Here is a 15581-nt window from a genome sequence, read left to right as displayed (position 1 = left end):
TAGCTACTGCTCCTATTTCAAGGGTTTAGTACATTTTGTTTATAGCCCTGGTTCATATGCAAAAATGCACCCAGAAAAAGTTGTGGGTTTGATTACATTACCTTTAATCAAGCGTAAATGCCATTTGTATTCGTGTAGCATACACAACCCAAGCCAGGAACCAGCAGTATTGCCGCTATCTTCCAGACAGGTTTTGCAATATCACCCCCTTCTCTCAGGATAACTTCTCATCACCCTGTGTCATTTCATGGATTTCAGAAAGCCCAAGGATGCATTCCACAGTGGTCAAGTAATCTCAAATGCAAATAAAGAGTATACAGAACGCTGGGGAACTTTAAGGCACACATATTTGGTCCTGTATTAAAAAAAAAAAAAAAAAGTTGAAAAACATTTAATATAATCTGTAAAACCAACAATAAAGGATGTGTCTCTGTGCTCCTTAAAGCGATCTTATATGAAGACTGCAGAATATGGCTTTCCACAAAACACTTCTCAGAAGTTACACATGTAAAAAGAAGAATTCAGTGATTTTAATTACAACTGATTTATCAGGAGATGTTTTCTTCTCAAACCACAAATGCAGAGTGAGGTCTGATTCTCTTCTGACTTGTACTTATGTTGACATTAGTGATGCTGGTTTTGATTTTGCACTGATTCAAGAGTATGAATTGTTAATCTACATTTCTCTTAATTTCGAGTTATGCTTAGTTCCCATCCTCAAAGAGATACAGAACAAAGCCTCCAGGCAGACAGAATCTTTTTTTCTGGAACAGATGAGTACGTCTATTAACAAGGTTTAGAAAGCTTCAAGGCCAGTGTAACATCCAAGCAGATAAATCAGAAACAGGATGGTATGGTTAAAGTTTCCGTAAGACGCAAGTCTGGGGGAAAAAAAAAAAAGAGAGAAAAAAAAAATAGTCCTAATCACATGCAGATAACAGCATCTGATCTTTACAATAGGATTTTGAACAATGTTAGATGGTTAGCACCAGCTCACGCTCTACATTACTAATCTACATTACTAATTACTAGTCTACTAATGCGGACTGGAACAGAAAACAGCAAACACAACATGCCAAGTGTGAATTCTATTAGAGGCAACCAAGAAACAAAAAAATTACAATAGACGTTTCTTCTGTCCTTTCTTCTTTTGAAGTATTTCTCCAGAGTGGCAGAGAAGTAATTTTTTGTGGTTTAAGAGTCTAGACTTTTCATAGTTAGGCAAATTTCTGTCATGAAAGAAAAAAAAAAAAAGTCTTAAGTAGGTGTAACAATGCAAAGTAACAGTAACAAAGTGTGGAAGGTAAAGTTTGAATTCTCTTAGTCATCCACTAAAAGCCCTCAAAAAACGAAGTGCTGGACAGTGTCGTCTTCAGTGCATTGGTGTCCTATTGGTGTCTCCATGTACTTTAAAAGAAAATAGTGATTGATCCAGGCATCATTAATGATATGATGTGGGCATAGTTACTTGATGAAGCACTTCAGGAGACTTAGAGGATCCCAGACCTCTAAGTTATGAGCATGATCATCCTCATAACGGCAAAGTGATTCCTGAGCTACAGTGATTCCACCACTGCCTGTCCTTGGAACTTTGGCTATGTGATGTTGCCTTCACACCGGCTGCACGTAGTGCTGAAGGAAAAAATGAGCCTGCAGCCCATCCCCCTGCAAACACTAGTTATTCTGGTCCTAAAAGACACTCAAGCAGTATTCAGAATGGCCATTTCTGAAATTTTGCTAACTTTAGCATGCACAGATGTGACAGAAGGACAATTGTTTTTTGTTCATGAAGAGGAAATGAGTATACCTGTGTCCCTGTAAAGGGGCACACAATACAGCTCATTTTTGCCTGTATTGAAGTCTGAGACTCGCTGCATTTGTTCAAGGAATATGGCATGTATTACATATTCAGGTGGTTTAGTTATAGACAGTGTCTGATAATCTACATTTTCGCAAAACTCTACTTCTGTCTTGAATACTTTCCATTCATACTCTAAACAATAGATTTATATAGCTTTGGCTTTTTAAAATAAATCAAGGGTCCTTCAACATATGAAAGCCCAAACAATTGTAAGTTAGAGACGTTTGTCAGTTTTGATGTGGGCAAGAAATTCGCATTCAGGGAAAAAAACCCTGAATTTCTTCAACCTTTCCCTCCCACTCGCCCTCAATGGAAAAAGAAAAATTATAAACAGTTTCAAAATACAGTTTTAGGAAAATAAACTGTCTAGCTAGGCAAATAAACATTACTGTTTCCTCTTCAGTATACTGCAGTTTACTAATGTTCTTTATATAAACAAATTTATCAACAGGAATTGCTCTTGTTTTCAAGTGGTAATAGGTTTTTTTTTCTCTGTGTAAGGTTGTCATTGTGCAATCTGATTTTTTTTTATAGTTCTATTTTTAGAAAACAAGTACTAAATTATTTTAAGTGTTTAAGCAAAATTGAGGAATACCTACTTGATCATGTTAAAACGTCAAAATAACAACAGTAAGTATTTAGAAAAGTCAGATTTACTTGCAATATATTGAATTGGTTTTTTTTTTCTTTTCACATATTTCATGTAAGTATCAAAACTAATAAACATTAAGGCTGATGACTTGTTCTCTGCCATTGTAAAATCTACCACTCTAATCTCAAAAGCACTATTAAAATGGACAAAGAACAGACTTAAAGGATTTCCTGTGTCTCCCATAGGCACATTATGGTTTCATTTTGCCTTAAAGAGAAATAATATACAAACTTATATAATCTACCTATAATAGTGATTTTAGTAAGATAAAATTTTATGTGATTGTCTTAATATTATTTATCAGATGTTAAAAGTTAAGATTTACCATACAATGTGTGTAATTAAATCATAACCAGATAGTTAGGATTAGTTACAGATATTAATGTGTATGTGAAAAGCTTCAGAGAGATCATGTTGCTCCTTCATCACTTCAGTGCTTTTGCTGACAATGATGTTAATAAATTTGCATTTTCCTTTCTTATTCATATAAAAAAAGCTTAAAGAAGAGATGGATTAGAAAACGTTTACACAGAATATTTGCATTCCCTATGTGATTTTTTTTGCATTGAAAAGGAACTTTCTGTATTTGCTCTATAATTTAAAAAAGCAAAAACCTATGATTCATTGAAAGACTGAAGAGGTTCTGATTTTTAGTTATGTAATTCACTCATAGCACCTAATACAGAGAATGAGCAAAAAGCACTTTTCAGATTTCTAGCAATCCAACAAATACATTATTTTTTAAGTTTAAAAATACCGCTTACTGAGTATGTGTATGTAACGGAAGTCAAGCATATTTATGTGAAAGCAGCACGGTCAGGATACCAGTTCTTCTCAGAGAGGGTATTCATTTGTAAAAGTTAGCTTTTTTCTTGGCAGTGTTGGAGAGGAATGTTGGATTTAATTTAAAATGATTAATGAGATTTTGTCAGACTCCCTGCCTTTACCACCACTGCAGTTTGTCAGCACAACAACCTGGGAAACCCGGACGCCACTCTGTCGCCCAAAACAGCTTTCCAGGAAAAAATAAACCTGAGTAACTAGTGCCAGGTACATGTCAATGGTATTGTCTTTCAGCTGTTGAAAGTTTAACTCTTAAGTTGGGACATTTACACATTCTGAGGAAGTGAACCTCATTTGTTATTTCAATAGTCTGGTTTTGACAGTGGATACCAGTATAAACTTAAGTTTTCAGAGCAGGCATAGCCTTTATATTTAACCATTTGGAAAATCCTATAATCCATGCAAACAAGAAATTCTTTAAAGGCGGCAGGGATGATCAAAGCTCATTCCGGTAAGTTTTTCTGGACGAAGACCATCTATGCAACCTGCCTCATTTCTGGCTGTATTCCATTAGGGGGATCTCATCCTCTGAGCCCTACGCATGCAAACAGGCTGCCAAGTGGCAAGGAATGCTCTGGTGGACTCCAGGCAAGCACAGCTGTGTGCGCATGATGCCAATACCCAAAACCTAGCAAGTTTGCAATACTAGTTGTATGTAACCATAACATAAGAAAATGTGCAATTCTTTTGAAATGTCTGGTAGATATTTATAATTATTTATAATTTGCCTTTTTCACTTTCCTTGGTGAAATTTAATCTGTTGGGCCACCGTTTGAGCATTGTGCTCTCCTTCCACATGAAATAAACAAGAACAGGAAAGGAGATTTTAATTTCAAAAGCAGCCTTCCCCTTCTAAGAAAACATATATCAACTGCCTGTGCTGCACAAGTCTTTCTGCAGTCACATAGCCCTGTATCCAAAAACTGACTTCTCATTCGCTCCTGTGGACCCCCTTGCACATGAGTCCTACCCACTAAGTCAGCAGGCCAAAGCTCCTGTGAGGCTTCACAGAGATGTAGATGATGAAAAAGACTTGGTACTGCTCTGCTACACCAGGCAGAACATACTCCTATGGAGCATGGTGCCACAGGTGTTCCTAGCATGACTTTTATCTTTGCCATTTCTTACCTGTTGAAAAAAGCATTTTCACAACTGCTGCTTCCATCTCCATATCCAGAATTCAGACTAATTCTCATATTACATGTAATGCAACTGAATCAAAATATATTTTTTTGTAATGGCAGAACTTCTTAAGCTTACTTGCCTTCTGCAGCATTGATCACCTGTGTGACAGAACAAGCAAGGAAAACAGAGAACTGCTTTAGAAGTGCTACGGAAGCGCATCTCTCAGTGTGCTTCTTAGTGACTGTCAAGATCATGCGTTTTTTCATTCTTCATTTCATATTACATATAACTTATTTAATTAGTTAGTTATATATATAACATTTATATTATTTCTAAATTCCACTTAGGAATTTATATCAACAAATATTTTACTGTTCCATGCTGTCTCTGTCTCACAGTACCATTTCTGCTTCGTACTAGCAAAAGCTGGTTTTCTTGGGCGTGGGGTTTTTTTCTGGCTTAGCAGCAAAATTTACAGTAGATATACAACATTTATCTATAACAGTAAAAATATGATAAAGAAACACTTGAATCTTTTTTCCCTATATATATGGTTTAGATGTGTAATAAAATACAGAAGTGACATGATTAGTACTCAGCTTTTACTAAAACTTTTTTCAGCTTTTTAAAAATAAATGTATAAATATATTATTATTTCCTTTTATTGGTATTAAGTGTTCACAGTGTACATTGTGCTGCATAACATATACTGAAAATCACAGCACTTGAAGGGCTAATTTGAAGATTTAAATGGTACATAGATAGACATTGTGCTGACTTCCTATATAAAAGATTGTATTTATAATCACGAAGACCCTGAAATGCATTGGAAATTCCTATAATTGAGTAATATTTAGTAATATTAAGTTAAATTGTTAAACATAAATCAAGATTTATGACCTGGGTCTGAAAACAGAAATTAGTAAAAAGGGAGGAAAGCTAAAGGAAGTTATTTTCTTTTCATTAAAGGCTTCATTAAAACTAATATCTTGTTAGTTTTAATGCAGATTAAGACAGAAGTTTTGAGAGGTGAGATTGGTGGTTTCTGTAAGAGGATACCTGGTCCCAGCCATATTCATACGTCATCCTCCCTCTTTCCTGCGGTAACCTAACAGCCTTCCTGCCCTTCTGACAAGTCTGCTCCTCTCCGCAGCTGTCCCCAGTGAGGCTGAGCAGCCTCCCTTTGCAGCCTACTCTGCTCTTCCCCTCAAATTAGTAAATGGGTGGTGTGTAGTCTTGTTATCTTTAAAACATATAATGTTCTCTGCAATTTCTTAACACTGGTTAAATAACAGAAATGAGAAGTTAGCAGTTAAGATGTACTCTCAGTGAGAGTCAACGTTTTTTAAGTACATTGTTCTATTATACAAAACAACAACAATAAAACAGAAAAGGAAGCCTATGTTGCCAATCAAACAGCTTTATGTCAATAACTTCAACCTCGTAATTATTCCAAAATCATCCTCAAATTAATTCCACCAATGCTGATTAGTGGTCTTTAGTCTATTATAGAAGTTGTTCACTACATGCTTGAACTAACCATAATTATGCATCGACTGTGAGGTAACAGTTGCAGAGCCTTATCAACATTATCCTTACCACACAACTTCCAAGATACACCCTAGTGAAATTCCAGCCCCACAACTGTCAAAAGCCAATCAGTAACTCACGGAGTAGAGTCAAGATGTCATATGGTTTGAAAGAAGCAAAAGCTTAGAAGTATCTTTAATCCCTGACCTTCTGACAGACCCATGGTTTCAGCACACTGTTTAAGCTGATAAATGTCACTGTGTTATCGACTGCAACATAGCAGTATTCTCAAATCTTTTTGGATAACCTATTCTCAGTAAAGCAGAGAAACAAAAGCAGGTTGACTCTCTGGAGGCTTTCTGCTTACTACAAGTAGTGCAAGTAATACTGGTACTTAACATAAGCAATGCCGTAGTCAAAAAGCATTTAACCTCAGAGAAAAGAGAAATAATGAAATTCAATGCCCATGATGCATAGGAGGTCTGTAAAATAAATAGCAGAGTCCCACCTGTACAGGCATAGCAGAATATTGGTCTAAAAGAAAAGGTGTCTCAGTTTTAGTAAACTATAATCTGATTTTCTTAAGTGGTGATTAAAGTGCCATTTTGGTTTCACCCCCTTTGTAGCCAAATCTCAGGGTGCAGGTATACCAAATAACGTAGCGAAGGAGAATGTATTTGTTCATATGCCAATGAATAGCACCTGTCTGCTCTGGCTGGCACTTCTCAGAGTCTGGTGAGTCAGTAGCGTTGTCTTCAGAGGTAAGATCTTTCAGAAAGAGATTTGACACTTGCCATATCACAACGTTTAGAAGGTATGCTCAAAGGCTGAAGAAAACCAGGCTGGCTGGCTGGGTGGGGTTTTTACACTGCCAGGTATGTGTATTATATTAATCTCTCCCCCTTTCCTCCTTTTTCACTTTCTTCATTTCCAAAAGACCTTGTTTATATCATTCTTAACAATCAATTATACTTGGGGAGGGGGGGAGACTGTGAATCTTTGAGTATAAAAAAAAAAAAAAATGTGTGAGCTTTCACAGTTTTTCTGTAACATTAAAATACCATTCCTGTGGAATTTTTGTGCATAAAGATTGTAAACTTTGTGTGAGCCCAAACTGATCCACTGGTATCTGAGAGGAGAAGAGAGTCACCTTACAATTACTACCCCAGAAAGTTAGAACGTGGAACTGGTGTTACTGTGCTTACAAAAATATCACTTACATCAAAGTTATTAAATATTTACAGAATCTTTTTTTAGTTATTTTTATTAGTTATTATTATTTTTTATTTCATGTACTATTTTAACTGAAAATTGTCAATTAATAATTTTATCCCCAACTGTGTCAGTCTTATCTACCTTAGCTCAAGACAAGTTTCTGTGAAAGGACTCCATAATATGTCGCTATGGAAAATCATATATCAGGTTCACAAGAATAAAGCTTTGACTGATGAAGCTCTCACATGGTGATAAGTATAAATTGTTATACAAAAATGAAAATGGCCTTTAAGCAATCAAGTGATTCAATCTGTTTTAAACACAAGTCCTTACAGAGGGGGTTTTATGTGTAAGCAGATGAATAACCCAATCCCTATTATGCTGATGATACACACCTTTTAAACGCATACTTTCAAATTTCTGAGAAACCAATGACACCAACTTTCCTATTTATGTCTGCAAGACCCAGCCAGCTTGGAAGGGCAGCACCACAAACCACTCTCTTGACATGAGTAGTATTTGGTTCGGGCTCCTTCTAAGATTTGTTTTAACAGATTACGATGAAATGAAGGTGAGTTTAATATCAAGTTTATTCTCAAAAAGAAAACTTTATTACAACAAATGCAGTAACCGCAACAAAAGAAAAATATGCTTGAAAATGGCTCTATAGCAGCAAGGCAGTCACAAGGTCTTTCCTGAGCAAAACCAACACTCTGGTCCCCAGTTCTACAAACATGTTTGGCAGGTTTTGCCAGCTGGGAAAAGCTTCCCTTGATACTCCTGTCAAAGCACAGCTTCTGCTCTCTTGAGCATCATTCTCCCACCAGGCCACAGCAGCCCAGGGCTTTCCTTGATGCTCACTATCCAGAAGAAAGGGCCACAGTTTCAGACTATGGCAACGTAAGAACAACCACACACCATTTCTGCAGTATCAGCCACCTCTCTGTTTCAGTGAAATTCCTAATTTACACCAGCCCAAAATATGCCCCTCTTTTAAATCCCAGACCTTGATTTTCTCCTACCTTGGCATGTAACTATTCTTTCTGCATTACTAGGATGCTACAGATCTGTTATGCTCTTTGTGCTATGGATTCCTTCTTCACACATGTCCTCCTGCAAGCAAAAGACTCTGTGTCAGAGAGGGCACAAACTCCATGCCGTGCAGAGCTCTTATTATCAAAAGATCATAAAAAAAAAAAAAAAAGCAGAAAAAAAAAAAAAAAAGCGCAGAGGTGCATTTGCAGGGACCTATCCCTGGATACAAATATGTTTCAAATTAAAGTAAGACTAGAAATGACTGCAACATGAAGAATACTTTGCTGACTAGAAAATCTGGTAAACTCATGTCTTTTCCAGATATATCTATTGCCTCGTATTTTAAAATGACCAGGTTTCACATTTTTCAGCCACATACTCTTGAAATTGTGTCCCTGACCATAGGTATAATAGGATTTTTTTATTTTTTTTTAAGTCTCCAACTTGCTTAAACACTTATTTTCTCCTTCTCTTTTCTAACATTTCCCTTGCTGGTATTAAAACATACAATGTAATACATAACTTTCTAACAACACCTCCTACTTTTTCACTGCGATTTCCTAGCTTTATTGGGATCTTTCTAGATACAGTTTCTCTTAGAACGGCTTACAGGAAAAAAAAATTAAAAAGTGTAAATACTACAAAGTTGACAGGGTTTATATGTGTATATTTCTACCTTGCATATATCCTAGGCTCCTGGTCTGCTTGCTTGCCAGTATGATTGATTGACTGCGTCCTGCAACGTGTTTATAAAAAGCGGCAGGTTCCGTGTTTGTACAGATCTGCAAACATCCAAAGAAAGCCAAGCGCCCGGTGATCCTGCTGTTGGCTCTATTCCTGCAACCTCAGACGGCAGTATTACTACGGCAGCGGTTATTACTGATACCGCTGATAAGATGCCCTTCCTCCTCCTCCTCCTCTCCACCTCCCCGGCCGGGGCTCGAGCGGAGCCCCTGCAGCCGGGGTCCTGCGCGGGTGCCCGCGGGGATTACCGAGGCGAACGCAGAAAATTAATCAGCTCGTCCTTGCTGAGGCTCCGAGGAGGCGATGGAGAGAGCGGGGGGAAGCGGGGCGAGCGGGGTCAGCGGGGTCTTATCTCCCGCCCTGCCTCCCTGTTTCAGGAGGGTCCCCTGTTACTACAGGGCGACAACTGGGTCACTTTACAGCCGCGTCACTTAGAGGGGAGGAAAAAAAAAAAAAAAAAGCATAAAATAAAATAAGCTGCCCAGGGATGAAGGAGCCTTACTCCAACGCGTTATTTATTTTAGAGCCGAGCCGAGCCCTGCTCCGCCCCACCCGGTCTCCACCTGCCAGGGCGTAGGGCTGGGAAGATCCCCCTGCCCTAACCCGCCCTCCCGGGGGTCTTTTCCATGTGGATCCCATTATCATCATTTGCTCCTAGTATAAGGGGGATTAAAGAGATTAGAATGAAAATAATTAAATGATCTTCTAATTTACCCCTTCGTGCTGGTTGCAAGTGGAAATGGAGGGGGGATTCCACCTAGAGCAACTGAGACAGGGTTTGTGATTCCCTGTGGAAGGGTTGGGGTTTTTTTTTAAAGGAAAGGAAGGAGAGGGATGGGAGGGGGGAAACCCTCACAACTGTCAACTGTTTTCCAAACACTGGATTAATGCTGGCCAGACCTTTGTCGTAACGTGACCCTACTGTTTTCAAATGTGTTTTCCAACCTGTAACCGTTTGTTAAATCTCAGCGTTGACTAACGAAAGCAAAAGAAAACCCCAAAATGCTCGGATGCTCAGGGGTTTCATTGTTTCGTTGTTTTGGCGGTGGGAAGGTGGAGAAAATATTTTGAGGTTGGTTCGTTTGTTTTGTTTGTTTTTTTTTCCTGCAACAAGCGAGATCCCTATACTTCTTCATTTGGAATAAAACCGTAATCCCGATGAAAGGATTTAAACACTTAAAAATAACAGGCAGATTTTAATCTGAGGAGGGCTAGCCGTTTCAGCCTCTTTTCTTTTTCAAGGGAAGTGCTATGAACAAGTGAGAAAACTGCTTATATATATAAGCACACACTCACATATAGCTGCATGTTCACTTATGTACCTACCTTTATGAATCCATACCTCAATCTTTACGGCTTTCGTTCACACGGATAAAATTAAGAGCTTAGAACCATGTCCGAGAAGAGGTAAAAATTCAAAGTCGCAAGCGCCTTTTTGGGGGGTTGTTTTTTGTGTTTGTTTCTTTCTTTCTTTGAGTTTTTTTTAAGTAACGTTAACATTAAAGAGAATATTAATACACAGGGGCCCACCTGGGGAAATTGCCGAAGTGGATTTTCAACGGCAAAAGGCGGCAGCCTTCGCGAAGCCAGCGACAGCGGCGGTCATCGACGCCGCGTCTGCCTTTCCGAGCAGGGACCCCGGTGAGGGGCGGCGGGGGCAGCGCTGCCGCGCTGCGAAAACCCCGCTCGGCCTCCACCCACAGCCGCCAAGTCACTAGAACCAGTCGATTCATTTTAAATGGGCAGAGACGGCGACATAACCCACCCCTTCGCGACTGAGTAACACCGAACCAGATTCGAATTGTAAAGCCCTCGGAAGCTGCGGTGCTGCTTGGAGGAGGCGGGGGGGGGGGGGGGGGGGGAGATGAGCCGGAGACGCTCAGAAAATGCGAAGTTTACAGCTGTAAAACCTCTGCTACCTGAAGGCACAGCGCCAGAGCGGGTAACTCCTTTCGGCAATTACTTCGTTTGACAGCAAGCAGATCAAAAAGAAAACTTGTAGGAAAAGCTTCAGGACCTGCAGTGGAGGGTGACACTTCTGCGCCCCCCCGGGTAGGCGACAGTCCTAGCACACCCTGCGGATGCTCCGCTCTCCGCGGCTCTGAGCCTGCAGGGCTGCCCGCAGGCAACGCTTCGGCTTGGTTGGGTTCAAAAGGTACTTCTAAAGCTGAAAAATTGTCCTGCGGGGTGTTGTTACTTTTAAAATAGTAGACCTTTCAGGGTGAAGTGTAAGTATAGAAGTTTCTTTGATTCGACGAGGAGGGAAAAATCCCGTTTGCTGTCAGAAGGTAGTTTTCAGCTACTGGAGAGGTTACCGACTTTAAATATTTTTCTTTCCTCTATAAAAGTTATTGGCCTGCTTTCATGGTTACTGAGATGTTTATCCGGCATTAAATGGAAGCCTGAATCCCGGCATTCATTTGGCAGTAACTCTCTCGGTGAATGCCCGTTACTGCGGCGCGGAGCCCTGCGCCCGGCGGCTGCCGCCCCCCAGGCGGCCGGTGGTGCCCAGCCGGCGGGGCGAGGCGCGGCTCAGCCACCTGCGGAACCACCGCGGCCCGCGCCCGCCGGGGGCGGCCAGGCTTTCGGCCCGCGGTGCCCGAGCGCTGCTGCCTCTAACGCCTCCTTTGCTGAGCCGATGACCGGCCGCTCCTGTTGTACTGTGTATGGACCATAAAAGCTCCGGCGTGGGGGGAGCCGCGGGAGGAGCAGGTGGCCGCTCCGAGAGGTTTCTCTTTTTTCCCCCGTTTTAACGCAACATAGACAGACCCTCGGCTTTACTCCCAGGGCCCCCAGACCCTCCATTTCTTCACGGAAGAAACGGGAGGAGCTCCGGGGGAGAAGTGCCCTCTCCCGCCGCGTCGCCGCCGCCCGTTGGTACCGCTCGGAGGCCGCGGCGCTGGGGGCGAAGCTGCGCGGCAGGAGCGAGGGGCGGGGGGCGCCGGGGGGAGGAGGGGGCGGCGGGCGGGCGCCACGTCCCCGCGCTGCTCCCCCGCCACCCAGCGCGGGGCCAGAGCCCCCTCTCCCCCGGCAGGTCCGTGCCATTCAGTAAACGCCGAGAGGAAGGAAAAAGAGAAGGGGGGGGGGGGGGAGAAGAAGAAGAAGAAGAAACGAATAAATGGGATAAACCAACAAAATAAACCCCACGAGAAACTCAAACCAAAAAGCTCAAACCACCACCACAAACAAACCAACCCCCAACCCACAGCGGCCACATGAGGTTTACCTTCCGCGGCCGGGAGGGATGCCATTACTCTCCCTTCTGGCGGGACGGGCTCCCCTCAGAGATCCCCCGTCTCCTGCGGTAGCCGCTGCCTCTGTCACCTAGAACGACACACGCGTGCGTGTAACACGCAGCAGCTCCCCCGCGGTTCGGAGCCGTGCCCGGGGCGCCCCCCCCCCCCCCCGCCATATAAGGCGCTCCGGGAAAGTCCCGCAGGACCCGCCGGTGCCAAGCATGGTCCCCGCCGCTTCGGGTCACCCCACTTCGCCTCAGCCCCTCCGTCATGGGGAAATCCTTCTTCTCCTAGAAAACCCTGGTGGGTTCGGTGTGGTTTTTTTGTTTGGGTTTGGTTTTGGGGGTTTTTTGTTTGTTGGTTTGGTTTTTTTAGGGGATTTGCTGGGGCTGGGCTCGGCATGCCCCCTCCGACGTGTCGGGAAGAAGCCGCCCACCCAACTGGGGCTCCTCGGGCACTCCCAGAGCCGCGGGGAGCCCCCAGCCATGCCCAGGCGGGGGTTGCGCCGGCCGGAGCCCTCACCCGTCCCGACGGCTCATGACAGCCCGCTCCGCCACCCGCCCGCCGCGGCGGGGAGCCGGCTCTGCGTCGAGTCGGGCTGGACGGAGCCCTCCCCGGCACCGGCATCTGACTTAGAACCGCCTCCACAGAAACACAAATAAACAACCTGGGGAGAGGGAGAAGAAAAAAAACCACCACAAAACCCCCAACCCAATCCCAAAGCTGACAGGAGCTACAAACACTACATACGTGTAGGGACGGCAGAAAGAGCAAAAGTAAATAAATCTGAGCGAACTCATTGCAAAGCAAAAGCGAGCCCTTTGTGTAGGCGGTGCCGCCGGGGAGGGCGGCCGGGGCGCTCGGAGCCTGCCCCAGCCCGCGGCGGGGCACCTACCCTCGCCTTCAGCTCCAGCCCAGCCGCCCCCAAAGAAGGAAAAAAAAAAAAAAGTATTAGGAGGAGTCCGGGAGACGGGGAAAGGCTGAGAGGCACGAAAACCTTCCCCAGGGGCTTCTTCTTTACGTGAGAGGGTGCAGCGGGAGGCGGGGGCAGGGAGCGGCGGGGAACCTGCAACCCGGCTGCAAACGTGCAAATAAAAGCCGATGAAAGGAAACACCTCTTCCCGCCCCCCCATCTGCAAATAACCTGTGCTGCTCGAGGAGGGCAGCGGGACTAGCAAAAGAAAGAACATGGCCTTTTAGCTAGGGAAAAGAGGAAAAAAAACCCAAAAAGCTTTGGCAGAGCTTTTTGGGTTTTCTTTTTAAACTAAGTGTATTGGCCAGTGCATTCGTACTCATGTTTCTCTGCACAGAAACCAAAGGATCAAACAAGGTCCCCGAAATCAGTTGTATCTTAATTATTTGTGGCAAAATCCAGAGCCTTCTAACTCTGAGCTAATACGACAAAGGGCTGAAAACGATTCCCCGAGGGAAGGCTTTTCGGCGTCTCTCAGACAAACCCACAAGTTTTTCTCCCTGCATTTGTAATCACGCCCAATAATTTTCCAAACGCAGAAGAAGATGCATACGACCAAACTCTTTCACTGGAACTGTGAAGTTATTCACACCACTCTTTTTTTAAAGAATTACTCTCGCTCGGCAGCTTGAGAGGATGCACGATGCCAAAGGATGCTCTGGACACACGCTTTCAGACTGCAGATCAGTCATGTTCCTGCCTGTAATCCCTCTGCACCCGCAGTAATTGATAACAACTGCAATTAACAGCTTCGATTTAATGTCTCAGTGTTCTCCACATGAAAATATACCGATGATCTGCAGTCTGCAGATCTCAGTGTTACAGCCATCTACAGAACCACTCTCAAACACTCCTTTGCTCAAATATGACCGTCAGGGTACCCCTCTCCGGGGCGTGAAGGGGGACCTCCCCCACCTGTCCCAAACCGGTTTGCAATCATTTGGCCTCTTCTCAGGTCAGCCTCTCCCACGACACTGATTCCAGCATAATTTCCATTAAAACCAGCAGGCTGGTGACTCCACAGACAGTACAACCAGTTCCATTCAGCTGTTTCAGTTAAGAAAAAAAATCAGTCCGTTAACAGACCTGTCCTAAAATGGAATTGATGCGCACATATACATATTCCTAACAAATATCAGTAGTATTTTTTTCTGATACCTCTCCTGTATATTATGGATGCAGTCATAAGTGTCTTTACAACCAGTGTATAATATTCTTGATATGCAGGTGCATATCTGGCTTTACCAGGCATGGAGAGGGTGAAAAGGGCCTGTTTAGTGTCATCAACACTATGTAGTGTCACATTCCTAATCAGATGGTGCAACTGCAGAAGAGCAATGGCCTCTCACCTCACTCCAGGCCATCACAACTCTAACTGCAGAAAGTCTTAAGAAAAATAGCTATCATCTTCTAGTCATCATGTCCTACCATCTCAATTTTCCAACTACCAGAAAGTGTTTTGAAAATGCAGTTTTCATGTAGAAATACAAAGATGATTAAAAAAGAGTAAAGGTAATTTGTTTTTAAAAAATATATAACCATTCATGAGATGTGGAAGTGAAAACATTTAAGGGGATTGCCTCAAAATTAAAAAAAAAAAAATCTTCTTACTGAGGTTCTCAAATTCCCATTTTTAAAGTGAAAGCATACATTTCATTTACAAGTTCACCTCTAGGGTTTTGTTATGGAAATGTTGGATTATTTGCTGCACAGGCAGCTATAGACTTTTTAAAAAGGAAATTTTGCTCCAAGAGCTCATGTTGGCAACTTCCAGTCATCCTAACAGAGCACAGCAGCTGTTCAGTAGTCAGCAGCATTAATCAGGAGCCTATGTCCTGCAGTTTAAAGCAATGAATGGGTAAGGTAAACAGCTATAAATCCTTATGTCTTAGAGACAAATCCTGCATATCGTATAAGAGGGTAAAAAAGAAGGTGAAGAGAGCCTTTGCTGGCTTGGTTGTCAGTATGGAAATTTTCCACACCACTCCTAGCACCAGGTGAGAGAAGCGCTGGCTGGTAGGGGGGGAAGAATTAGCTCTTTGGGCAACTGAAAATGGCAGGGTCAGCAGTTTGCTCACAGGAGAGTCATGCCTCAGGAACAAGTCAAGAGAGAAACAATTACTTGTAGGCAATTATACTGTCAGTCTGGCTATTCACAATACTTAGGTTCCCATCCTATTTTTCTGAGAGTCCTGTCAGACAGACCTTGAGTCCCCCCAAGTGGTCTCAGGTATTGCTTACTGCGTTGGGCAGTGCAACGACAAATCTGGGCACAGGACACTGCCAGAGGTTTCCCAAAGGCTCCTGCAGGGACGGGAGTGGGATTTTTACTGCCTGTGACCCTTTACTGGGGCATTTCTCAGAGAA

At 42.9% G+C, this 15581-nt stretch overlaps 1 long non-coding RNA gene across 1 annotated transcript; it reads right to left on the bottom strand.

The window, feature by feature from the left end:
• Positions 1–87: 87 nt before the first annotated feature.
• On the bottom strand, positions 88–12356 carry LOC130153046 (uncharacterized). The gene is made up of 3 exons (XR_008823190.1): positions 12232–12356; positions 8249–8339; positions 88–355 (listed from the first exon to the last, which is right to left on the bottom strand). It is a non-coding gene; the product is annotated as an uncharacterized LOC130153046 (long non-coding RNA).
• Positions 12357–15581: the final 3225 nt, after the last annotated feature.

The sequence above is a fragment of the Falco biarmicus genome, chromosome 1, assembly GCF_023638135.1.
Source record: "Falco biarmicus isolate bFalBia1 chromosome 1, bFalBia1.pri, whole genome shotgun sequence".
Lineage (NCBI taxonomy): Eukaryota > Metazoa > Chordata > Aves > Falconiformes > Falconidae > Falco > Falco biarmicus.
Note: the sequence above shows the minus strand (reverse complement) of the source record. Positions and strands in the feature narration are given on the sequence as shown.